This window comes from Ovis canadensis, chromosome 2 (genome assembly GCF_042477335.2).
Source record: "Ovis canadensis isolate MfBH-ARS-UI-01 breed Bighorn chromosome 2, ARS-UI_OviCan_v2, whole genome shotgun sequence".
Taxonomy (NCBI): Eukaryota; Metazoa; Chordata; class Mammalia; order Artiodactyla; family Bovidae; genus Ovis; species Ovis canadensis.
In genome coordinates, this window is record NC_091246.1 from 45,123,792 (window position 1) to 45,149,353 (window position 25,562).

The following is a 25,562-nucleotide window of genomic DNA, read 5'->3' on the forward strand; positions in this document are numbered from 1 at the left end:
ACCACTTTGTTGAGCAGGTCGCCTCTATGCTTCTTCACTGCTTGCTTCTGGTTTTGGTGGGGGGGGAGATGCTGGTTTTGGTTTTTGTTTTTTTCTAGGGAGGAGCTCTGTATGTAATGTCTGTTCCCTACAAGCCTGCCCCACCCATGGGGCTTATGTCGGAACTGGAAACTTTCTGTCTCTCTTTCATCCACATTTAAATCATCTGCTGGCTGAGAAAAGAAGTTGTTTTCTATTGACTGGTGATTCTGCTCAGAAGAAAGGCAAGCTTGAAATGTAAGGATAACATACATACTGCCTGCGTGTGTGCATGCTAAGTCGCTTCAGTCGTGTCTGACTCTTTGCGACCCCATGGGCTGTAGCCCGCCAGGCTGCTCTGTCCATGGTATTTTCTCTAGGCAAGAATACTGGAGTGGGTTGCCATGCCCTTCTCCAGGGGATCTCCCCCACCCAAATATTGAACCCATGTCTTTTACATCTCCTACATCAATACAGGCAGATTCTTTACCACTAGCACCACCTGGGAAGCAATATACATACTGCGTTTATATTATAGGGTTGGCTGAAGAAAGTTTTTGGCCAACCCAATATATTCAAACCTCTCCTTTGAACACTTTCTAAGACTTTCTAAATCTCTAACCAAGGCTTAAGCAGAGATGAGTCTTACCAGGTTGGTTGGGCCCCTGGTGGGTCATAAAGAGCTCTTTTATCCTTTGGATAACTTCATGTTTGCAGGAAAGTCAATTAATTTGCTGAACCATAATCTTCTCTTTTGTAAAATAAAGCTAGCGTGTTAGATATGATTATTTAAAATGCTTTATCACACTGATTAGAATGACTTTTGTAAAAATTTGAAAAACAAGGTGCTGGCAAGGATGCACAAAAATTGGAAAGCTTCTGTACCATTCGTGGAAATGAAAATGGTGCAGCTGTTGTGAAAAACAGTATGGCAGTTCCTTGAAAAGTTAAAAGCATGTTTACAGTCTGACACCATGATTCCATGTCTAGGAATGCACCAGAAGATTGAGGCAGGGACTCGAACAGATGTTCATACACCATTGTTCATAGCAACACTATTCACAATCAAAGGGTAGACTCTGTAAAGTGCTTCTGAGGTCTTTGGACTGTGTTAATATCAATAGCAGTGTGACTACGGAAATCCGAAGACTAGGGACATGTACCTCTCTTACAATGAATGTCACTGCCATACATGATCCCTGAGAAAGCCCTCCATGTATAATACATAGACCTTCAAGTATTCTTGCCTCCTTCTTTCAATGCCTTTGCTCAATCACCACTACCATTGAGCCAGGCCAGCAAAGGTTCATGGAGTAGGGAATAGCAGGGTTTTGTAGAGAAGATGACAGGGATGGGATTGGAGGGGTACAGACCAATGTCCTACAAAAGAGGTGGAGACAGTAGGCCCTCCTGCAGGACTTTTCCAGGCTTCTGGGAGGAAGGGAGAAGAAAAGGAACGTGGCAAGACTGCAAGTAGATCAAACTAGTCAATCCTAAAGGAAATCAGTCCTGAATATTTATTAGAAAGACTTGGTGAAGCTGAAGATCCAATACCTGGTACAAAGAATTGACTCATTGAAAAAGACCTTGATGCTGGGAAAGATTGAAGGCAAAAGGAGAAGGGGGCCACAGAGGATGAGATGGTTAGATAGTATCACTGACTCAATGGACATGAATTTGAGCAAACTCCGGGAGATAGTGGAAGACAGGGAAGCCTGGTGTGCTGCAGCCCACGGGATCACAAAGAGTCAGGACTTAGTGACTGTACAATAGCAAGAAGACTGTAAGGGTTGTGAGGTCATCATGAGGCAGTGGAGGGACCTGGAAGCCTGTCCTTCCCTGGTCCCCAGCAAAATCTGGAGGCAGCAGGGTCCCATGAGGGTCCCATAAGTCACCCAGAGACTGTCAGCCAGACTGCCCTCAGGGACCGGCTGTCCTCTCCCCAGGAGTCCTGCATGGACAGCCATCCTGAGCAGCTGGAGCTTCCTCTAATGGCCACTCAGGGGAGTGACCATGGTCTCAGTTTTGCCTCAGACACTGTTCGTTCCCTGAATGAGTCATTCTGTGTGGGTATCTTCCCCCTGCTTCATGATACTACAGGACACACTATCAACCCCAGTCAATGGTCAGAGGGAGAAGGGCTTCAAAGTGAGTGAAGTGGTGGCTGAATCACACCTGCTGGAGACCCTCTGAGGGAGAAAATGGTCAAAGACATCCCAGGATAGTAATAATGGTAACAATGGCATTAGTAATAATAACAAAAGCCATCTAAGAGTGGTTGAGAGAATTAAAAACTTGTACACAGAAGGTCTTGGCATAGAACAGTTTTTCAGTGCATGTTAATTTCCTTTTCCTTCTCTCCCTCTGTGAGGGCACATGCAAGATCAAACATCCCCCTTCCTAGTCACCCAGACTGCTCCCTGCTCTCCCCTCCTCCTCCCTTGCTTTCCTCTCTGTCTCTCTTGTCTGTTATCCTCTTCTGCTTTCCCTCCCATCCCCCGCATGCAGTTTGCAGAGCTCAGCTGTACCTGTCTGCACTTCCTCACCAGATTCTAAGTGCTGTGGGCACAACCCTGACTCCCACCCAAGTGCTCGCATTCAGGTAGACCCACTCCTGTTGCTGCAGGCGGGAGAGTGGAGTTCTTCATTATCCCCTTCGTCTTCATGATTTTTCTCTTTGTTATTAGAGAGAGACTTCTATGTGGCAGAAGAAAAATCATAAGAAAAAAAAAAAATCCCGACCCTCAGAAACATGTTTTCCTTGCTCTGCCAGCCCTCACACATTTCCATTTGGATTGATTGCCTACTACAGCCTGTGAGCTTTTGAACGTCAAATTTCAAAACGGCAACTTGAAAGAGTGAACATGAAGTGAGCGGCTTGATTCTGCCCTCCATGCTGGGGGACATGTGTTCTTGAAGTGCAGGAGCAGCGGGGGGCAGTCTTGTCTCTCCCGCCTACATTATCTCCTGAGGCTTTTTGACGCCAGCCCTTCCTGGGGCGCTGACAAGGCGGGGATTTAGAAAGCGTTTGCTACAGGCTGAACTGAACCTTGTACAAGGCATCGCGCGGTACCTGCAAGTAACGGATTTGGATTTAGGCTGAAACAGACGGTGCGCTCTCCCCAAGATCCAGGAAGGATGTATATATGGGACCAAAACAAAGTGAAATGCAATTTAAAAATGAAGAACAGAATGAATCGTAACCAGGTGCTAACAGAATAGAGATAATGATGGTTACCAGAGTGTGGCCTTCAGGCGACAGTCAGGGACAATGCAGTAACAAGTAGGAAAGCTTCCAGGCAGGAAAAGGTACCTAATTTTTTTTTTTTCTTATTTAACATTTTTTTTTATTTTAATTCTTTTTTTACAGTGGGTCATTTTTGTTTATCTATTTTAAATGCAGCAGTGTGTACTTGTCAGTGTTAAACTCCCATTCTATCCCTTCCCCTTCCCATCCCTTGGGGTAACGTTAAGTTTGCCAATCAGAATGGCCATCACCCAAAAATACCTGAAATTTAATACAGAGACATCTGAACTCAATCTCTTCCACTGAAACTTGCTCTCTATTCTGCAATTTACTGCCCTGTGTCTTAAAGGCAATAACTATGTATTTAGTCGCCTAGCTAGAAAACTGACTTCTCTTCTATCTCCTGCTGCAAGACTATTGGTCGTCACCATATCCTATTGATTCTCTTCAGTTCAGTTCAGTCACTCAGTCGTGTCCGATTCTTTGCGACCCCATGAATCGCAGCACGCCAGGCCTCCCTGTCCATCACCAACTCCCAGAGTTCACTCAGATTCATGTCCATCGAGTCAGTGATGCCATCCAGCCATCTCATCCTCTGTCAGCCCCTTCTCCTCCTGCCCCCAATCCCTCCCAGCATCAGAGTCTTTTCCAATGAGTCAACTCTTCACATGAGGTGGCCAAAGTACTGGAGTTTCAGCTTTAGCATCATTCCTTCCAAAGAAATCCCAGGGCTGATCTCCTTCAGAATGGACTGGTTAGATCTTCTCTTTCTTAAAACTCTGAATGTAGATTCCTCTGTCTCAGTCTTTTACAAGAAAGACTGTATCATGTTCATCTTCATCTATGTAGGACCTGACTCAGTGCCTAGTGCAGAATAGAGGCTTCATGAAGAAGGAGCAGTGAATGACAGAAAGCAGAGTGAGAAAACAGTGAATGTGGGGATTTGACCTGAAATCCGAGAGCATCAGGATGAGAGAAGACCTTGCATTTGGAGGTGAGAAGTGGCGAATTGCCTGCTCAAATTTACACAGGTAGAATTAACTCTAACAGGTGGCTTCTAATAGTACAGACTTGAAATCAAGAGGAACCAAAGTGGGTCATGGAAATGAAAATGAAAACCATGGTGTTGAACTGGTTAAGTGAGTTCAGAATGGCCATCATCCAAAAATACCTGAAATTTAATACAGAGACATCTGAAGTCAATCTCTTCCATGGAAGAGATTTGTAAGGATTTCAAAGGGATTTTAAAGGATACGTGAGAAAATGAAGCTTAGGATGGAGAGAAAATGCAGAACCAGATCTAGTCCTAGTGGAGGAGCCAACGTGCTCAAGCTGGAAGACTCTATAGAACCAGGCAGTAAGTCCTACCGGGACCCAGGAGGCAAGATGCAGCAGGACATGTGGTGAATGGGGCTGGAGAGAGAAAGCGATTCAGTGAGAGAAAAACTAGATTCCGCATCAGTTTCTGAGATGAGTCCTTCTGTAGGAGTCTTTCTTGGTGTCCAGTCTTTACCTTTTGCATCTGAGTCCAATTCAATCTCCAGATGGTTGTGCTACATGATTGGCCTAGGAATGACCCTGATAGCAGCCTAGAGATTGGATGAGCTTAGTGTCAGAGATAGGGAGTCTTATCCAGTAGGGTCTGAAGAACTAGAATGCAGAGTTGAGAAAGTGACACTGGATTGTTCTGGGAGACGTGAGATGTTGGGTTGAATAATTTAGATCCATTGCTATGAAGAACAGAGTATTGTGATATTCTCTCAACTTGGAGATGGCTGCTTTCAACTCAGATCCTTTTTCTCTAGCATCATGACTGAGTACTCTATGTAAATTGCTATTCCCTTTGCCTGGAATGCTCTCCTCCTAGATGTTCTGTGGTTTGCTCTTACCTTCTCACGTCCTTGCTCAAAAGTCATGTTATGAGCAAAGCCTGGCCTTACTGTTCTTTTTAAATTTGCCACACCCTCTGTGCCTTCTCTCTCTGCCCCAAGGTGTGCATCAAGGTTGCTCTCATCACCTCTCATCCATTTTAAAGCTGAGTATCAAAACAGGTCATGGAAATGGAGGCCACAGTATTGAACTGGTTAAGCAAGTCAAGATTAAAAAGAAGGATACATGAGATATAATGTAATCACTGAGGATGGGAAGAAAATGCAGAACCAGATGTAGTCCTAACTGAGGAGCCAGAAGGGTAACGCTAGTATTTTATTTGTTCATTTTTATCTCTACCCATTAGAGTGGAAGCTCTGTGAGGGTAGATGTTGTTGTCTGTTTTGCTCACACCTGTATTCCCAGTGCCTGCAATTTACTTGGCATATCTGGGATGCTCAAAAAGCATGCGTAGAATAAAAATAGAGCCATACACATGGGAATTGTTGGGATGGTGAGACAGCTTACAACGTTCTCCTGACCTGCTCCATAATGGGAGTGCTGGAGGAGAATCTAGGATGCAATTGTGAGATTGCCACTGTGTTCACCTAGACAGTACCTACTTCATCTTGATTTCACCATCTCTCATTCTGGCTGTACCCCAACATTCAGAACTGGCTCCTTCCCTATCTAATGTCCTATATTGGTCCCAACTAGGTAGAAATTTGGAGAAGGCAATGGCACCTCACTCCAGTACTTTTGCCTGGAAAATCCTATGGATGGAGGAGCCTGGTAGACTGCAGCCCATGGGGTCTCTAAGAGTCAGATACGACTGAGTGACTTCACTTTCACTTTTCACTTTCATGCATTGGAGAAGGAAATGGCAACCCACTCCAGTGTTCTTGCCTGGAGAATCCCAGGGACTGGGGAGCCTGGTGGGCTGCCGTCTATTGTGTCGCACAGAGTCGGACATGACTGAAGTGACTTAGCAGCAGGCAGGAATTGGCACTAGGGTGTTCTCCACCACAAATTATATTTCCTCAGACCCCCAGCCTCTGTTAAACTAGTGGGTAAGTTTTCTCTGGTGGCTCAGATGGTAAAGAATCTGTTTTCAAAGAAGGAGCCCAGGTTCAATCCCTGGGTCAGGAAGATCCCCGGGAGAAAGGAATGGCAACTCACTCCAGTATTCTTGCCTGGATAATTTCATGGACAGAGGAGACTGGCAGGCTACAATCTATGGAGTCACAAAGAGTTGGACATGACTGAGCAACTAATGCTCTAACTTTCAAGGCACCAATGAGAAGAGAGATTCTACTCTTTCCCTGCCTTTTCTGTAAATGATCTTCTTTTAGTAAGTTATCCTCTTTTTCCTGATGTAGAGTGATTCTTTGGGCTTCCCCAGTGGCTAAGTGGTAAAGAATCCACCTGCCAAAGAAGGAGACTTGGCTTCGATCCCTGGGTCAGTAAGATCCCCTGGAGGAGGAAATGGCAACCCACTCTAGTATTCTTGCTGAAATAATCCCATGGATAGAGGAGCCTGGTGACCTATAGCCCATGGGGTTACAAAGAGTCAGAAATGACTGAGAACACACACACCAAGAGATTCTGGCCAGGTGAAGGTTTGTTGTAAACAGCTGCAGAGAACATCCCGCCCACTTTGTATCCTGCTATGTCTTACAGAACTGGGTCCCCCATGTGCTCACTTAATAAATACATTTGTGTCCACATAAAGAAAAAGAGGCAGACATGACTTGAGCAAAAGGGATGTTTGAAAGGAAGTTTGTCTCAGATGATACTTGGTATATGGTACTGTCTACATGGTACTTGCTTCCTCATCTGAACCCTGAAAAAACAAATCAGACTCTCCCTTTCTAGAAAATTTTTGTCAAGCTCTGGGTGATATGTATCCAACACATCATTGGTAATCAAAGGTTGGTGATGTGCCAACCTTTCAGGTAGAAATTAGGATAGAGATTTCCAGGCTCTGGTCTTTTCTCTATTTTCTTTAGACCATAGTGTTTTTTTCTTCCTTATAGATGCTCTTACGCTCCTGGACATGTTTGATTATTCCTGAGAGTGCCAGCTGTGAAACCCAGCCTACAGAAGTTCCCTTCACATAAAGTTTCTATCCAAACATACACATCAGTCCTGAAACAGTCTTTTCTCTCCCTGCCTCGCCTGTTTGTGAGGACCTCTGCTCTTTCTCTGGCTACATTATCATTGGTTATTCACTGCAGGTTACTCCCTGAATTCCTCTATCAATTTAACAAGCACTCACTGAATACATCCAGTGTGCTGAGTGCTGGAGATATAAAGATCAATTAGCCTTGACCTCTACCCTCTGATGATCTGGTTGTCAAGTAGATGTGGGGTCAGACATTCATAAACGACTGTGAAGAATGCTCTGTGCAGGGAGGGAGAAGCACTTTGAAAGCATACAATGGTGGGATGACCATCTTCCTGGTGATCCAGAAGGTGTCACAAAGCATGCGACCTTTAAGAAGGGTCTCCAATAATCAAAGTTTCCTTTCTGTTTGACTACTGAGCCTGCTTCGGTCCTAAGAATCTCTAAATGTATTTCACAACCCCTAGAAGGGGTTCCAGCAGGCTCTCCCATGATTCTGTCTCTTTCTGTCAATTTCAGAGACTTAACAAGTCTCAGCTCTTCTTTTACCTCATTTCTTCCTGTGATACTTCACTCCTCTCCGGATAAACTCAGCCAGGCATTCATAAGCCTACTCATTTTCTCCTGAATCTATGGAGAATTCAGGCTTCTCCCTGGGTGGGTATGTGGCCATCTCCTCTACACCTCACCTTCATTGGTTACCTTCTCTCGGAAGAGGTGAGTTGCAGAGTAGACATGGATGTGTTTCACCATTTACGGATGGACTAGATACTGCTTTCAAGAGTTTAATACCCCCTCCCCCAGTCTTCTGGTACATTTAGAAACTCAGGACTCTGATTGCTGTTCCTCCTCAGTGGACACACTGCTCCTTGTTCCTTGGAGTGTTAGGGTAGACATGATTCCTGCCTCTTACTTATCTCAACTTACTTATCCTCTTACAGCAGTCTTTGATAGTTGGGGAGAATGGGGTAACTTCCTCAGTCTACTCTAGACTGATCATTAAAAAAAACTTTTTAATATTTGTATTGGGGTATAGCCAATTAACAATTTTGTGATAATTTCAGGTGAACATCAAAGGGACTCAGCCATGTAAATACATGTAATTCATTCCCTGCCAAACTCCCCTTCCATCCAGGATGGCCACATAATGTTGAGGAAATATTGTATATTCCCCATACAATAGGTCCTTATTGGTTACCCATTTTAAATACAGCAGTGTATGCATGTCCATCCCTAACTCCCCAACTATCCCTTTCCCCTATCCTTCCCTCTGGCAGCCATAAGTTCATTCTTTAAGTCTTTGAGTCTGTTTCTGTTTTGTAAGTAAGTTCATGCGTATGGAATGATCATTTTTGATGGAGGAAGCAGAGTGGTGTGAGAATCATCGAGGTTAGGCTCCTGAAGGAGGCCTTCTTGTCAAAGAATGGACTCTCCAATGTGTTCATCTGAGCCTTCAGGGACCTCCCCTGGAAGAAGAGTAGTCATCATGTCATAGCCTCCTCTCCCAGCCAGTGGGGAAGGGCACATCCTAGAGGAGAGAGCTAATAAAGTGAGTCTTGGCAGTGTAAAAGCAAGGTTACTAGGGAATTGAAATAGGACCCACTAGAATGGAGCCCGACTAGAATTTATATAGTTGAGTGTGAGGGTCTAATTCATGAAGAACTCCTTGGAGCTTGGATGAGAAGTCTTTAAGTCCCAGCTTCTCTTTGCCTTGCTGCAGTCCTTGTGGTCACAAAGAGTTGGACCTAATTTTGAGACTGAACAACAACAACAACAAAGTCATTATGCTATACACCTGAAACTAATACAACATTGTAAATCAACTATATTCCAATATTAAATATAATTTAAAAACATAAGTATAACATAACCTACAAATGTAGCCACTGCCTATGTCCCTTTAAATTTTCAAGTAGCATTAAGATGGCGGAGGAATAGGATGGGGAGACCACTTTCTCTCCCACAAAGTCATCAAAAGAACATTTAAATGCTGAGTAAATTCCACAAAACCACTTCTGAATGCCGGCAGAGGACATCAGGTGCCCAGAAAAGAAGCCCATTGTCTTCAAAAGGAGGTAGGAAAAAAATATAAAAGACAAAAAAAGAGACAAAAGAGGTAGGAACGGAGCTCTGTCCTGGGAAGGGAGTCTTAAAAAGAGAGAAGTTTCCAAACACCAGGAAACACTGTCACTGACAAGTCTGTGGCGAACCTTGGAAGCTCAGAGGGCAACATAACAGGGAGGAAAAGTAAATAAATAATTAAAACCCACAGATTCCGTGCTCAATGGTAACTCCCCCAGCAGAGAAGCAGCGCAGACACCTGCACCCACCACTAGCAAGCGAGGGGTGGGCAGGGAGGCATGGGCTGCATTGCTTAGCCTAAGGATCTGGTCTGAATGCCCTGAGCCCAATCTGAGCGAACTAACTTGGGCTAGCAAACCAGACTGTGGTATAACTACCACGTGAAAAGCCAGCCATAACCTAAGACACTGCCAGGCCAGTGCACAGAACAAAGGACTGAACGGAGATAGGCTGCAGACCATCTCCCTCTGATGACAGGCAGTCAGAGCCGGAAGGGGGCAATCGCAGTCCCAGAGAGCCATTATCTACAAAAACTGTAAGCAGGCTTCTTTGCTAACTAAGACTTCATGGGGTTCTGGACAGTCAACATCCGCCTGAGAAGGTGCGCCAGTTTTACACCCAGAATACCAAGCAGCAGGGACAGGGAAGGCGATAAGTCGCAGCAACTTCGCTCGCCAAACACCCCATCACCTGAGCTGCTCAGACCTGGGAAGGGCACAAAACGCAGGCCCAACTGAGTCAGTGCCTCTGAGGACTACCGGAGTGCCTGAGCCTGAGCAGCTTAGACCTGCATGCAGCCCAGGGCCGGCCATGGATGGTTCCTGGTGGAGCAGCCTAGAGCCTGAGCAATGTGGGCAGGGAGGGCACACGCACCATGAGCGGGGGCAGGCCCAGTGTGGCTGAGGCACTGTGAGCACACGCGAGTGTTATTTGTTTGCAGTGTCCCTCCCTCCCCACAGCGTGACTGAACAAGTGAGCCAAAAAAAAGTGTCCACTACCACACCCTTTGTGTCAGGGCAGAAATCAGACATTGAAGAGACAAGCAAACAGAAGCTAAAACAGAGGGAACCGCCTTGGAAGTGACAGGTGTGATAGATTAAAACCCTGTAATTAGTACCAACTACATAGGAAGGGCCTATAGATATTGAGAAATAAAAGCCGGACCAAGGAACTATCCAAAAATGAACTGACCCCACACTGCCCACAACACCAGAGAAAGTCCAAGATATATTTTTACGATCATTCCTTTTTTAAAAAATTTTAAGTCATCTATTGCTCCTTTAATTTTCATTTTATAACCTACTATTACTTTGCAAAAAAAGACCCTATTTTTTAAAAGCAAACTTCATATATATATATTTTATAATTTTTGTGACTTTTTTTCCCTCTCTTTCTTGTTTTCTCTTCTTTTCTTTACTATTGTATTTTTGAAATTCCAAACTCTATTCTAGATTTTTAATCTTTCCTTTTTGGTATTTGTTATCAATTTTGAACGTTTCAGTTCAGTCGCTCAGTTGTGTCCAACTCTTTGTGACCCCATGAATCGCAGCACGCCAGGCCTCCCTGTTCAACACCATCTCCCGGAGTTCACTCAGACTCACATCCATCGAGTCAGTGATGCCATCCAGCCATCTCATCCTCGGTCGTCCCCTTCTCGTCCTGCACCCAATCCCTGCCAGCATCAGAGTCTTGTCCAATGAGTCAACTCTTCGCATGAGGTGGCCAAAGTACTGGAGTTTCAGCTTTAGCATCATTCCTTCCAAAGAAATCCCAGGGTTAATCTCCTTCAGAATGGACTGGTCGGATCTCCTTGCAGTCCAAGGGACTCTCAAGAGTCTTCTCCAACACCACAGTTCAAAAGCATCAATTCTTCGGTGCTCAGCCTTCTTCACAGTCCAACTCGCACATCCATACATGACCACAGGAAAAACCATAGCCTTGACTAGACGGACCTTATTCAGCACAGTAATGTCTCTGCTTTTAAATATGCTGTCTAGGTTGGTCATAACTTTTCTTCCAAGGAGCAAGCGTCTTTTAATTTCATGGCTGCAATCACCATCTGCAGTGATTTTGGAGCCCAGAAAAATAAAGTCTGACACTGTTTCCACTGTTTCCCCATCTATTTCCCATGAAGTGATGGGACTGGATGCCATGATCTTTGTTTTCTGAATGTTGAGTTTTAAGCCAACTTTTTTGCTCTTCTCCTTTACTTTTATCAAGAGGCTTTTTAGCTCCTCTTCACTTTCTGCCATAAGGGTGGTGTCATCTGCATATCTGAGGTTATTGATATTTCTCCTGGCAATCTTGATTCCAGCTTGTGTTTCTTCCAGTCCAGCATTTCTCATGATGTACTCTGCATAGAAGTTAAATAAGCAGGGTGACAATATACAGCCTTGACGTACTCCTTTTCCTATTTGGAACCAGTCTGTTGTTCCATGTCCAGTTCTAACTGTTGCTTCCTGACCTGCATACAGATTTCTCAAGAGGCAGGTCAGGTAGTCTGGTATTCCCATCTCGTTCAGAATTTTCCACAGTTTATTGTGATCCACACAGTCAAAGGCTTTGGCATAGTCAATCAAGTAGAAATAGATGTTTTTCTGGAACTCTCTTGCTTTTTCCATGATCCAACAGATGTTGGCAATTTGATCTCTGGTTCCTCTGCCTTTTCTAAAACCAGTTTGAACATTAGGAAGTTCATGGTTCATGTATTGCTGAAGCCTGGCTTGGAGAATTTTGAGCATTATTTTACTAGCATGTGAGAGTAGTGCAGTAGTTTGTGCATTGTGCAGTAGTTTGAGCATTCTTTGGCATTGCCTTTCTTTGGAATTGTAATGAAAACTGACCTTTTCCAGTCCTGTGGCCACTGCTGAGTTTTCCATATTTGCTGGTACATTGAGCGCAGCACTTTCCCAGCATCATCTTTCAGGATTTGAAACAGCTCAACTGGAATTCCATCACCTCCACTAGCTTTGTTCGTAGTGATGCTTTCTAAGGCCCACTTTTCACTTTCCAAGATGTCTGGCTCTAGATTAGTGATCACATCATCATGATTATCTGGGTCATGAAGATCTTTTTTGTACAATTCTTCCATGTATTCTTGCCACCTCTTAATATCTTCTGCTTCTATTAGGTTCATACCATTTCTGTCCTTTATCGAGCCCATCTTTGCATGAAATGTTCCCTTGGTATCTCTAATTTTCTTAAAAAGATCTCTAGTCTTTCCCATTGTGTTCTTTTCCTCTATTTCTTTGCATTGATCACTGAAGAAGGCTTTCTTATCTCTTCTTGCTATTCTTTGGAACTCTGCACTCAGATGCTTATATCTTTCCTTTTCTCCTTTGCTTTTTGCCTCTCTTCTTTTCACAGCTATTTATAAGGCCTCCCAAAATAGCCATTTTGCTTTTTTGCATTTCTTTTCCATGGGGATGGTCTTGATCCCTGTCTCCTATACAATGTCACGAACCTCAGTCCATAGTTCATCAGGTACTCTATCAGATCTAGGCCCTTAAATCTATTTCTCACTTCCACTGTATAATCATTAGGGATTTGATTTAGGTCATACCTGAATGGTCTAGCGGTTTTCCCTACTTTCTTCAATTTGAGTCTGAATTTGGTAATAAGGAGTTCATGATCTGAGCCACAGTCAGCTCCTGGTCTTTTTTTTGTTGACTGTATGGAGCTTCTCCATCTTTGGCTGTAAAGAATATAATCAATCTGATTTCGGTGTTGACCATCTGGTGATGTCCATGTGTAGAGTCTTCTCTTGTGTTGTTGGAAGAGGGTGTTTGCTATGTCCAGTGCATTTTCTTGGCAAAACTCTGCTAGTCTTTGCCCTGCTTCATTCCGCATTCCAAGGCCAAATTTGCCTGTTACTCCAGGTGTTTCTTGACTTCCTACTTTTGCATTCCAGTCCCCTATAATGAAAAGGACATCTTTTTTGGGTGTTAGTTCTAAAAGGTCTTGTAGGTCTTCATAGAACCGTTCAACTTCAGCTTCTTCAGTGTTACTGGTTGGGGCAGAGACTGGAATTACTGTGATATTGAATGGTTTGCCTTGGAGACGAACAGAGATCAATCTGTCGTTTTTTAGATTGCATCCAAGTACTGCATTTCGGACTCTTTTGTTGACCATGATGGCTACTCCATTTCTTCTGAGGGATTCCTGCCCGCAGTAGTAGATATAATGGTCATCTGAGTTAAACTCACCCATTCCAGTCCATTTTAGTTTGCTGATTCCTAGAATGTCGACGTTTACCCTTGCCGTCTCTTGTTTCACCACTTCCAATTTGCCTTGATTCATGGACCTGACATTCCAGGTTCCTATGCAATAGTGCTCTTTATAGCATCAGATCTTGCTTCTATCACCAGTCACATCCACAACTGGGTATTGTTTTTGCTTTGGCTTCATCCCTTCATTCTTTCTGGAGTTATTTTTCCACTGATCTCCAGTAGCATATTGGGCACCTAATGACCTGGGTAATTCCTCTTTTGGTATCCTATCATTTTGCCTTTTCCTACTGTTCATTGGGTTCTCAAGGCAAGAATACTGAAGTGTCTTGCCATTCCCTTCTCCAGTGGACCATGCTCTGTCAGACCTCTCCACCATGACCCACCCATCTTGGGTTGCCCCGTAGGCATGGCTTGGTTTCATTGAGTTAGACAAGGCTGTGGTCCTAGTGTGATTAGATTGACCAGTTTTATGTGAGTATGGTTTCAGTGTGTCTGCACTCTGATGCCCTCTTGCAACACCTACCATCTTACTTGGGTTTCTCTTACCTTGGGCATGGGGTATCTCTTCACAGCTGCTCCAGCAAAGCGCAGCCGCTGTTCCTTACCTTGGACAAGGGGTATCTCCTTACCGCTGCCGTTCCTGACTTTCAATGTGGGATAGCTCCTCTAGGCCCTCCTGTGCCTGCACAGCCACCACTTCTTGGGATCCCGTTGGCCCTGGCCTCGGGCGTGGGTGTCTCCTGCCAGCTGCTGCCCTTGGCCTTGGGCTTGAGGTGGCTCCTCAGGGTCACCACCCCTGACCTCGGACGCAGGATAGCTCCTCTTGGCCGCCGCCCCTGACCTTGGATGCGGGGTGTCTCCTCCCGGCTGCCCCTGACCTCAGATGCGGGGTAGCTCCTCTCGGCAGTCACCCCTGATCTTGGATGTGGGGTGTCTCCTGCTGGCCGCCACTGACCTCGGACACAGGGTAGCTCCTCTTGGCTGCCGCCCCTGACCTCAGACGTGGGGTAGCTCCTCTTGGCTCCCGAAGAACCCAATTTCAGTACCCATTTTTACTTGGGAGCAAGATTACTGGCTTGACTGCTCTCTCCCCCTTTGGACTCTCCTTTCTCTCCACCAGGTCACCTGTGTCTCCTCACTAACCCCTCTCTTCTCTACCCAACTCTGTGAATTTCTGTGTGTTCCAGACGGTGGAGAACACTTAGGGAACTGATTACTGGCTGGATCTGTCTCTCTCCTTTTCATTTCCCCCTTTTATCCTCCTGGCCACCTCTGTCTCCTTCCTCCCTCTTCTCTTCTCTGTATAACTCCGTGAACATCTCTGAGTGGTCCAGTTGTGCAGTGCACATAAGGAAGTAATTACTGGCTAGCTTGCTCTCTCCTCTATTGATTCCACCTCATCTCATTTGGGTCACCTCTAACTTCCTCTTCCCTCTTCTCCATGTAACTCTGTGAACCTCTCTGTATCCCTCACTGTGGAGAAACTTTTCATCTTTAACCTAGATGTTTTATCAATGGTGCTGTATAGAAGGAGAAGTTTTGAGACTACTGTAAAAATAAGACTGAAAACAAGAAGCAGGAGGCTTAAGTCCAAAACCTGAGAACACCAGAGAGCTCCTGACTCCAGGGAACATTAATTGACAGGAGTTCATCAAACACCTCCATACCTACACTGAACCCAAGCAGCACCCAAGGGCCAACAAGTTCCAGAGCAAGACATACCACACAAATTCTCCAGCAACACAGGAACACAGCCCTGAGCTTCAATATACAGGCTACCCAAAGTTACTCCAAAACTATAGACATCTCATAACTCATTACTGGAGACTTCATTGCACTCCAAAGAGAAGAAATCCAGCTCCACCCACCAGAACACTGACACAAGCTTCCCAAACCAAGAAACCTTGACAAGCCACCTGTACAACCCCACCCACAGTGAGGAAACTCCACAATAAAGACAACTTCACAAACTTCCAGAATACAGAAAGGACACCCCAAATGCAGCAATATAAACAAGATGAAGAGACAGAGGAATACCCAGCAGGTAAAGGAACAGGATAAATGCCCACAAAACCAAACAAAAGAGGAAGAGATAGGAAATCTACCTGATAACGAATTCCGAATAATGATAGTGAAAATGATCCAAAATCTTGAAATCAAAATGGAATCACAGATAAATAGCCTGGAGACAAGGATTGAGAAAATGCAAGAAAGGTTTAACAAGGACCTAGAAGAAATAAAAAAAAAATAGTCAATATATAATGAATAACCCAATAAATGAGATCAAAAACACTCTGGAGGCAACAAATAGTAGAATAACAGAGGCAGAAGATAGGATTAGTGAATTAGAAGATAGAATGGTAGAAATAAATGAGTCAGAGAGGAAAAAAGAAAAACTAATTAAGAGAAATAAGGACAATCTCAGAGACCTCCAGGACAGTGTTAAATGCCCCAACATTTGAATCATTGGAGTCCCAGAAGAAGAAGACAAAAAGAAAGACCATGAGAAAATACTTGTGGAGATAATAGTTGAAAACTTCCCTAAAATGGGGAAGGAAATAATCACCCAAGTCCAAGAAACACAGAGTGTCCCAAACAGGATAAACCCAAGGTGAAACACCCCAAGACACATATTAATCAAATTAGCAAAGATCAAACACAAAGAACAAATATTAAAAACAGCAAGGGAAAAACAACAAATAACACACAAGGGGATTCCCATAAGGATAACAGCTGATCTTTCAATAGAAACTCTTCAAGCAAGGAGGGAATGGCAAGACATACTTAAAGTGATGAAAGAAAATAACCTACAGCCCAGATTACTGTACCTAGCAAGGATCTCATTCAAATATGAAGGAGAAATCAAAAGCTTTACAGACAAGCAAAAGCTGAGAGAATTCAGCACCACCAAACCAGCTCCCTAACAAATGCTAAAGGATATTCTCTAGACAGAAAACACAAAAAGGGTGTATAAACTTGAACCCAAACCAATAAAGTAAATGGCAACGGGATCATACTTATCAGTAATTACCCTAAACGTAAATGGCTTGAATGCCCCAACCAAAAGACAAAGACTGGCAGAATGGATACAAAAACAAGGCCCCTATATATGTTGTCTACAAGAGACGCATCTCAAAACAGGGGACACATACAGACTGAAAGTGAAGGGCTGGAAAAAGATATTCCATGCAGAGACCAAAAGAAAGCAGGAGTAGCAATACTCATATCAGATAAAATAGACTTTAAAACAAAGCCTGTGAAAAGAGACAAAGAAGGACACTACATAATGATCAAAGGATCAATCCAAGAAGAAGATATAACAATTATAAATATATATGCACCCAACATAGGAGCACCACAATATGTAAGACAAATGCTAACAAGTATAAAGGGAGAAATTAACAATAACACAATAATTGTGGGAGACTTTAACACCCCACTTACATCTATGGATAGATCAACTAAACAGAAAATTAACAAGGAAACGCAAACTTTAAATGATACAATAACCAGTGAGACCTAATTGATATCTATAGGACATTTCACCCCAAAACAATGAATTTCACCTTTTTCTCAAGCACACACGGAACCTTCTCCAGGATAGATCACATCCTGGGCCATAAAACTAGCCTTGGTAAATTCAAAAAAATTGAAATCATTCCAAGCATCTTTTCTGACCACAGTGCAGTAAGATTAGATCTCAATTACAGGAGAAAAACTGTTAAAAAATCCAACATATGGAAGCTGAACAACATACTGCTGAATAACCAACAAATCACAGAAGAAATCAAAAAATGCATAGAAACAAATGAAAATGAAAACACAACAACCCAAAACCTGTGGCACACTGTAAAAGCAGTGCTAAGGGGAAAGTTCATAGCAATACAGACATACCTCAAGAAACAAGCAAAAAGTCAAATAAATAACCTAACTCTACACCTAAAGCAACTAGAAAAGAAAGAAATGGATAACCCCAGGGTTAATAGAAGGAAAGAAACCTTAAAATTTAGGGCAGAAATAAATGCAAAAGAAACGAAAGAGACCATAGCAAAAATCAGCAAAGACAAAAGCTGGTTCTTTGAAAGGATAAATAAAGTTGACAAACCATTAGCCAGGCTCATTAAGAAACAAAGGGAGAAAAATCAAATCAATAAAATTAGAAATGAAAATGGAGAGATCACAACAGATAACACAGAAATACAAAGCATCATAAGAGATTACTATCAGCAATCATATGTCAATAAAATGGACAATGTGGAAGAAATGGACAAATTCTTAGAAAAGTACAACTTTTGAAAACTGAACCAGGAAGAAATAGAAAATCTTAACAGACCCATCACAAGCATGGAAATTGAAAATGTAATCAGAAATCTTCCAGCAAACAAAAACCCAGGTCCAGATGGCTTCACAGCTGAATTCTACCAAAAATTTAGAGAAGAGCTAACACCTATCCTACTCAAACTCTTTCAGAAAATTGCAGAGGAAGGTAAACTTCTAAACTCATTCTATGAGGCCAGCATCACCCTAATACCAAAACCTGACAAAGATGCCACAAAAAAAGAAAACTATAGGCCAATATCACTGATGAACATAGATGCAAAAATCCTTTACAAAATTCTAGCAGCCAGAATCCAACAACACATTAAAAAGATCATACACCATGACCAAGTGGGGTTTATCTCAGGGATGCAAGGATTCTTCAATATCTGCAAATCAATCAATGTGATACACCACGTTAACAAATTGAAAAATAAAAACCATATGATTATCTCAATAGATGCAGAGAAAGCCTTTGACAAAATTCAACATCCATTTATGATAAAAACCCTCCAGAAAGCAAGAATAGAAGGAACATACTTCAACATAATAAAAGCTATATATGACAAACACACAGCAAACATTATCCTCAATGGTGAAAAATTGGAAGCATTTCCCCTAAAGTCAGGAACAAGACAAGGGTGCCCACTTTTACCATTACTATTCAACATAGTTTTGGAAGTTTTGGCCACAGCAATCAGAGCAGAAAAAGAAATAAAAGGAATCCAAGTTGAAAAAGAAGAAGTAAAATTCTCACTGTTTGCAGATGACATGATCCTCTACATAGAAAACCCTAAAGACTCCACCAGAAAATTAGTAGAGCTAATCAATGAATATAGTAAAGTTGCAGGATATAAAATCAACACACACAAATCCTTTCCTTTCCTATACACTAATAATGAGAAAATAGAAAGAGAAATTAAGGAAACAATTCCATTCACCATTGCAACAAAAATAATAAAATACTTAGGAATATATCTACCTAAAGAAAATAAAGACCTATATATAGAAAATTATAAAACACTGGTGAAAGAAATCAAAGAGGACACTAATAGATGGAGAAATAGACCATGTTCATGGATCGGAAGAATCAATATAGTGAAAATGAGTATACTACCCAAAGCAATCTACAGATTCAATGCAATCCCTATCAAGCTACCACCTGTATTTTTCACAGAGCTAGAACAAATAACTTCACAATTTGTATGGAAATACAAAAAAACCTCGAATAGCCAAAGCAATCTTGAGAAAGAAGAATGGAACTGGAGGAATCAACCTGCCTGACTTCAGACTATACTACAAAGCTGCAGTCATCAAGACAGTATGGTACTGGCACAAACACAGAAATATAAATCAATGGAACAAAATAGAAAGCCCAGAGATAAATCCACACACATATGGACACCTTATCTTTGAGAAAGGAGGCAAGAATATACAATGGATTAAAGACAATCTCTTTAACAAGTTGTGCTTGGAAAATTGGTCAACCACTTGTAAATGAATGAAACTAGAACACTTTCTAACACCATACACAAAAATAAACTCAAAATGGATTAAAGATCTAAATGTAAGACCAGAAACTATAAAACTCCTAGAAGAGAACATAGGCAAAACACTCTCTGACATAAATCGCAGCAGGATCCTCTATGACCCACCTCCCAGAATATTGGAAATAAAAACAAAAATAAACAAATGGGACCTAATTAAACTTAAAAGCTTCTGCACAACAAAGGAAACTATAAGCAAAGTGAAAAGACAGCCTTCAGAATGGGAGAAAATAATAGCAAATGAAGCAACTGACAAACAACTAATCTCAAAAATATACAAGCAATTCCTATAGCTCAATTCCAGTAAACTAAACGACCCAATCAAAAAATGGGCCAAAGAACTAAATAGACATTTCTCCAAAGAAGACATATGGATGGCTAACAAACACATGAAAAGATGCTCAACATCACTCATTATTAGAGAAATGCAAATCAAAACCACAGTGAGGTACCATTTCACGCCAGTGAGAATGGCTGTGATCCAAAAGTCTACAAGCAATAAATGCTGGAGAAGGTGTGGAGAAAAGGGAATCCTCTTACACTGTTGGTGGGAATGCAAACTAGTACAGCCACTATGGAGAACAGTGTGGAGATTCCTTAAAAAACTGGAAATAGAACTGCCTTATGACCCAGCAATCCCACTTCTGGGCATACACACGGAGGAAACCAGAATTGAAAGAGACACGTGTACCCCAGTGTTCAACACAGCACTGTTTATAATAGCCAGGACATGGAAGCAACCTAGATGTCCATCAACAGGTGAATGGATAAGAAAGCTGTGGTACATATACATAATGGGGTATTACTCAGCCATTAAAAAGAATACATTTGAATCAGTTCTAATGAGGTCGATGAAACTGGAACCTATTATACAGAATGAAGTAAGCCAGAAAGAAAAACACCAATACAGTATACTAACACATATATATGGAATTGAGAAAGATGATAACGATAACCCTGTATGCGAGACAGCAAAAGAGACACAGATGTATAGAACAGTCTTTTGGACTCTGTGGGAGAGGGCGAGGGTGGGATGATTTGGGAGAATGGCATTGAAACATGTATAATATCATATATGAAACGAGTTGCCAGCCCAGGTTCAATGAATGATACTGGATGCTTGGGGCTGGTGCACTGGGGCGACCCAGAGGGATGGTATGGGGAGGGAGGGGGAGGGGGGTTCAGGATGGGGAACACGTGTATACCTGTGGAGGATACATGTTGATGTATGGCAAAACCAATACAATAATGTAAAGTAATTAACCTCCAATTAAAATAAATAAATTTATTTAAATAAATAAATTTTCAGTAGCTACATTTTTAAAAAGTCAAAAGATACAAGTGAAATTAATTTTAATAATACATATTATTGGATACAAAATATCTAAAATATCAGTTCAATCCCTAATCAATACAGAGATGATTGATATATTTCACACCCTTTTTTCCCATGTGACTACTGTGTTGGATGGGCTTCCCAGGTAGCGGTAGCAATAAAGAACTCACCTGCCAATGCAGGAGACATGAGAGATTCAGATTCAAACCCTGGGTCAGGAAGATTCCCCCGGAGGAGGGCATGGCAACCCACTCCAGTATTCTTGCCTGGAGAATCTCATGGACAGGGGAAGCCTGGAGGGCTGCAGTCCATAGGATCACACAGAGTCGGACACTACTAAAGTGACTAAGCAGCAGCAGCAACAGCACATAGGTTTGGTTACTATGCAGCATGTGGAATCCTCTGGACCAGAGATCAAACCCATGTCTGCTGCATTGGCAGACAGATTCTTAACCACTGGACCACCAGGGAAGTTCTGCATGATGTTTTTTGTGTTGTTTGTATGTTTGTTTTTCTCTCCCTAGCCAAATGTATTCAGATCTACTGTGGCCCTACTTTCTGATCAAGGCCTGGACTGTACAGGCTTGTATGGTTGGTCACAGTGGGCCACCCTGCCTCTCCCACTTTGTGCTTCCTTCTTCCCCTGTGCAGAATGGAGCTAAGCCAGTTCATTCTTGACCCACACTGGCTCCACGGAAGAGTACAGAAATGAATGGAAATTAACCTGTGTGAAAAAGTATTGAAGCTTCAATGCCAAGTGTTTAATTATTCATGTGGTTTCTCATATCCACACACTACCTGGAAGAGGTCTCTGACACAGGACTTCTGAGGGCCCTGTTGAACTGACCTGACAAATAATTTGCTGTGCTCTCATTTCATATGCACCTGCTCTGTGGAGAGAGACATCCAAGGTGTAAACAGAGCAGGGCTGTATCTGCATGAGGTTGTACTGATTCCCTCCCAGCTTCTCAGGACCCTCGAGGGCCTGTACCATCCAAACGCTTTCCGCTGTCAGAATCGGAATGACCTGATAACCTTTAAGATTTCAGCCTCCTGGAAGAACTGTGCCGGTTCCCCTTAAAAGGCTTGGTGTGCTGAGCCTCCGCATGAAAACCTGGAGCCATCACATTTTTAAAAAGCAGCATTTCATAGAGTTGACATGCTTTGTTCACAACAATTTCATTTCTCACCTAGCAGCTTAATTGTATTTTTGTTTAGTAATTTGCATGGGTCTTTTCTGGAGAAGGCAATGGCAATCCACTCCGGTATTCTTGCCTGGAAAATCCCATGGACAGAGGAGCCTGGTGGGCTGCAGTCCATGGGGTCACTAAGAGTTAGACACAACTGAGTGACTTCACTTTCACTTTTCACTTTCATGCATTGGAGAAGGAAATGGCAACCCACTCCAGTGTTCTTGCCTGGAGAATCCCAGGGACGGGGGAGCCTGGTGGGCTGCCATCTATGAGGTCACACAGAGTCGGACATGACTGAAGCGACTTAGCAGCAGCATGGATCTTTTCACTTGCAGACACCACCAGCTTCTGTGAAAGGGCAGACAGGACTTCAAATGGTGAAAACAGAGATGTGCAAGTGGTAGGGATCTCACTGGGGGCTTCCCTGGTAGCTCAGCGGTAAAGAATCTGCTTGCCAATGCAGGAGACACAGGGGACGTGGGTTCAAACCCTGGGTCAGAAAGATCCTCTGGAAGAGGGCATGGCAACCCACTCCAGTATTCCTGCCTGGAGAATCCCATGGGCAGAGGAGCCTGGCGGGCTACAGCCCAAGGGGTCACAAAGAGTTGGACAGGACTGAGCAACTAAGCACACAGAGTGATCTCATTATGGATAAAAATGGGTTTGGATCCTCAGGAATGAGGAAATATCTCTCCTTTACCCCATACAAATAGCCTTTTCTCCCTCATTCATTTCTTTGGTGGGAAGAATGGTCCTTTTGGATACAGATGAGGGAGAAGGGCTTTCCTGTCCAGTCTTTGTTGTTGTTCAGTCACTCATTCATGTCTGACTCTTTTCCACCCCATTGACTGCAGCATGCCAGGCTCCCCTCCCCTTCACCATCTCCCAGAGCTTGCTAGAACTCAAGTCTATTAAGTCAGTGATGCTATCCAACAATCTCATCCTCTGTCATCCTCTTCTCCTCCTGCCTTCAATCTTTCCCATCCTCAGCATCTTTTCCAGTGAGTTGGCTCTTCACATCAGGTGGCCAAAGTATTGGAGCTTCAGCTTCAGCATCAGTCCTTCAAATGAATATTCAGAGCTGATTTCCTGTAGGATTGACTGGTTTGATCTCCTTACTATCCAAGGGACTCTCAAGAGTCTTGTTTAGCACCATGATTTGAAGGCATCAATTCTTTGGCGATCAGCCTTTTTTAATTGTCTAGCTCTCACATCCATACATGACTACTGGAAAAATCATAGCTTTGACTATACGGACCTTTGTAGACAAAGTAATGTCTCTGCTTTTTAATATGCTGTCTAGGTTTGTCATAGCTTTTCTTCCAAGGAGCAAACATCTTATAATTTCATGGCTGCAGTCACTGTCCACAGTGAGTTTGGATTTTTGGCTGCCTAGTCTTAGGAAGCAGAATCCCTGGTCGCTGATCGGAGGTCAGTAGATTCAGATGTCAGCTTTCTAATCTAGAGACTTGTAGAGACTGAGCGAGTTGAGGATTGGTGCTCTGTCTGGAATGCCTGACACTGTGATTGAAACTTGAAGGTGTGACTGAGAAATTGTTGGGCCTCCATGGAAGATCTATGAGACACACATGCAGGCACCTAGGCTGCACTTTCCTTGTGACTTACAGCTAAGCAAGCACATTCTTGTGCATTTAATCATCACTGCAGTCCTGCATGGTAAATACTCTCAGCCACATATTACAGATCAGAACACAGAAGCTAAAAAAAAATTAGGGAAATGTCCCAAGTGATGTGGTTACCTGGTGGTTTCACTAGAATGAAAGATACTTCCTGAAAACTTAAAGGAGCTATTTGGGAAATGAATAAAATGACTGCTAACTTTACAAGGTGGAAAGCAGACATAAGAATCATTTGAACAATACACAGATCTGAAATCTAGGTCTTCCCATTCAGAACTCAGTTTTTCATTGCTGTACATATCTGTGTTCTCACACATGCTCATATATACACACACACACACACACTCACACAAAAACACTGAGTCTATTCCTTTATCCCTGAATCTAAGTGCTTTTGCAATATCTTGGTGCTATTGTCACTCAGGATGTCCTTACCCAAAGCTAGACTAGGAGGACCTAATTCTATAAAATAAATCAAGGTAGCTCTAAAGCATTTTAGGTTGTGTTTGCACATCTTCCCTCAGGTGTCAGAAACTGTCCCAAGACCTCAAGATAAGCCTTAGTGGAGCCCTTGTCAGTTAAGATTCAGGCTGATGGCAAACATGCTCTGAGCTTGCCAAAGGGAAAGAACATGACTGGTTGTACCTGGTTTCTGCCTGGTATCCTCACTAGCATAAAAGTATCTCTTGGACACTTGAAGTGAGTAACTAGGATTAGTGAAAGAAGCATCAACTATACAAGTTAGTGGGCATAAGGAGGTTGTTACCTTGCATGCAAGCTCAGTCACTAAGTCTTGTCCGACTCTTTTGCAAACACATGGACTATAGCCCACTAGGCTCCTCTGCCCATGGGATTTCCCAGCAAGAATACAGAAGTGAGTTGTTATTTTCTTCTCCAGGGGATCTTCCCAATCTATATATCTTCTGTCTCCTGCATTGGCAGATGGGTTCTTTACCACTGAGAAACCTGTAGGCTCCTACATACTTACCCTATGGAGGGCCATATGCGGGGGTGGGTGAGGGGTTTGAGCAGAGACCAGGTGAGTGATTGGAAGACAGATTTTGGAAGGGGACTGAGGGTGCATTCCCAGCCTTCTGATTACATTACCGAAGTTAAAGCTACACCAGCCCCTGTTTGTTTGAAGCAGATCCTGTGGCTGGCAGTCGGGACCGTGAGATTCTCATGCCTCTTACGTTTGGCTTTGAGGTTCTAGTTTTTCTTCCGTTTATCTCTTGAACCTGACAGTGAGTCTGGGGATCCCAGAGAGCCCATTTGCTGGACTTGTGCTACTGAGCGGAAACATGGTCTCAGTGCATCAGTCTGCTGAGAACAAACTGACTGGTGGAAAGTGGGATACAGGAGTGGAAGTTAACTCTTGCCAACCAGTTACTGCATTCATCCTGGCAAAATCCTAGAAGGCTTCCCGAAAGCAGGGATAAGCAGCATTACTTTATTTACACTGTTGGAAAAGAAAACTTGAGAGGCCAAGGGATTTTTTTCTAGACACATCATTCAGTAAATGGGTGATAACCTTTGTCCCATCCAAACACGGCCAAGGGAGGAGGGGAAACTCTGCCTGCCACAGGACAAGGCTGTCTGGCCCCCTGCACTGCCCGCCCCCTGGAAACCTGACCTTACCACACAGCTGTGACCCTGGGATACTCTTGCCTGGGTGGCCTCCAGGCCTAGGAGGGCCTGTGCTGAAGGAGTGACACAAGAGATAAACTGACACAGTGAGGTTCTAGGAACCCAAAGGACAAGGACTGTCATGCCATCCACCCCACTCGGTCCCAACACCACGTTACCCAGCTTGCAATTCACTGTCTTCAGGACAAAATTTTCTCTTCTTTTCAACCAGGGCAGAAATGGCATCAAAATTCAAACCAGAGCCCTTGCTCTATTTTTCTACTGCTGCTAAGTCGCTTCAGTCATGTCCGACTCTGTGTGACCCCATAGATG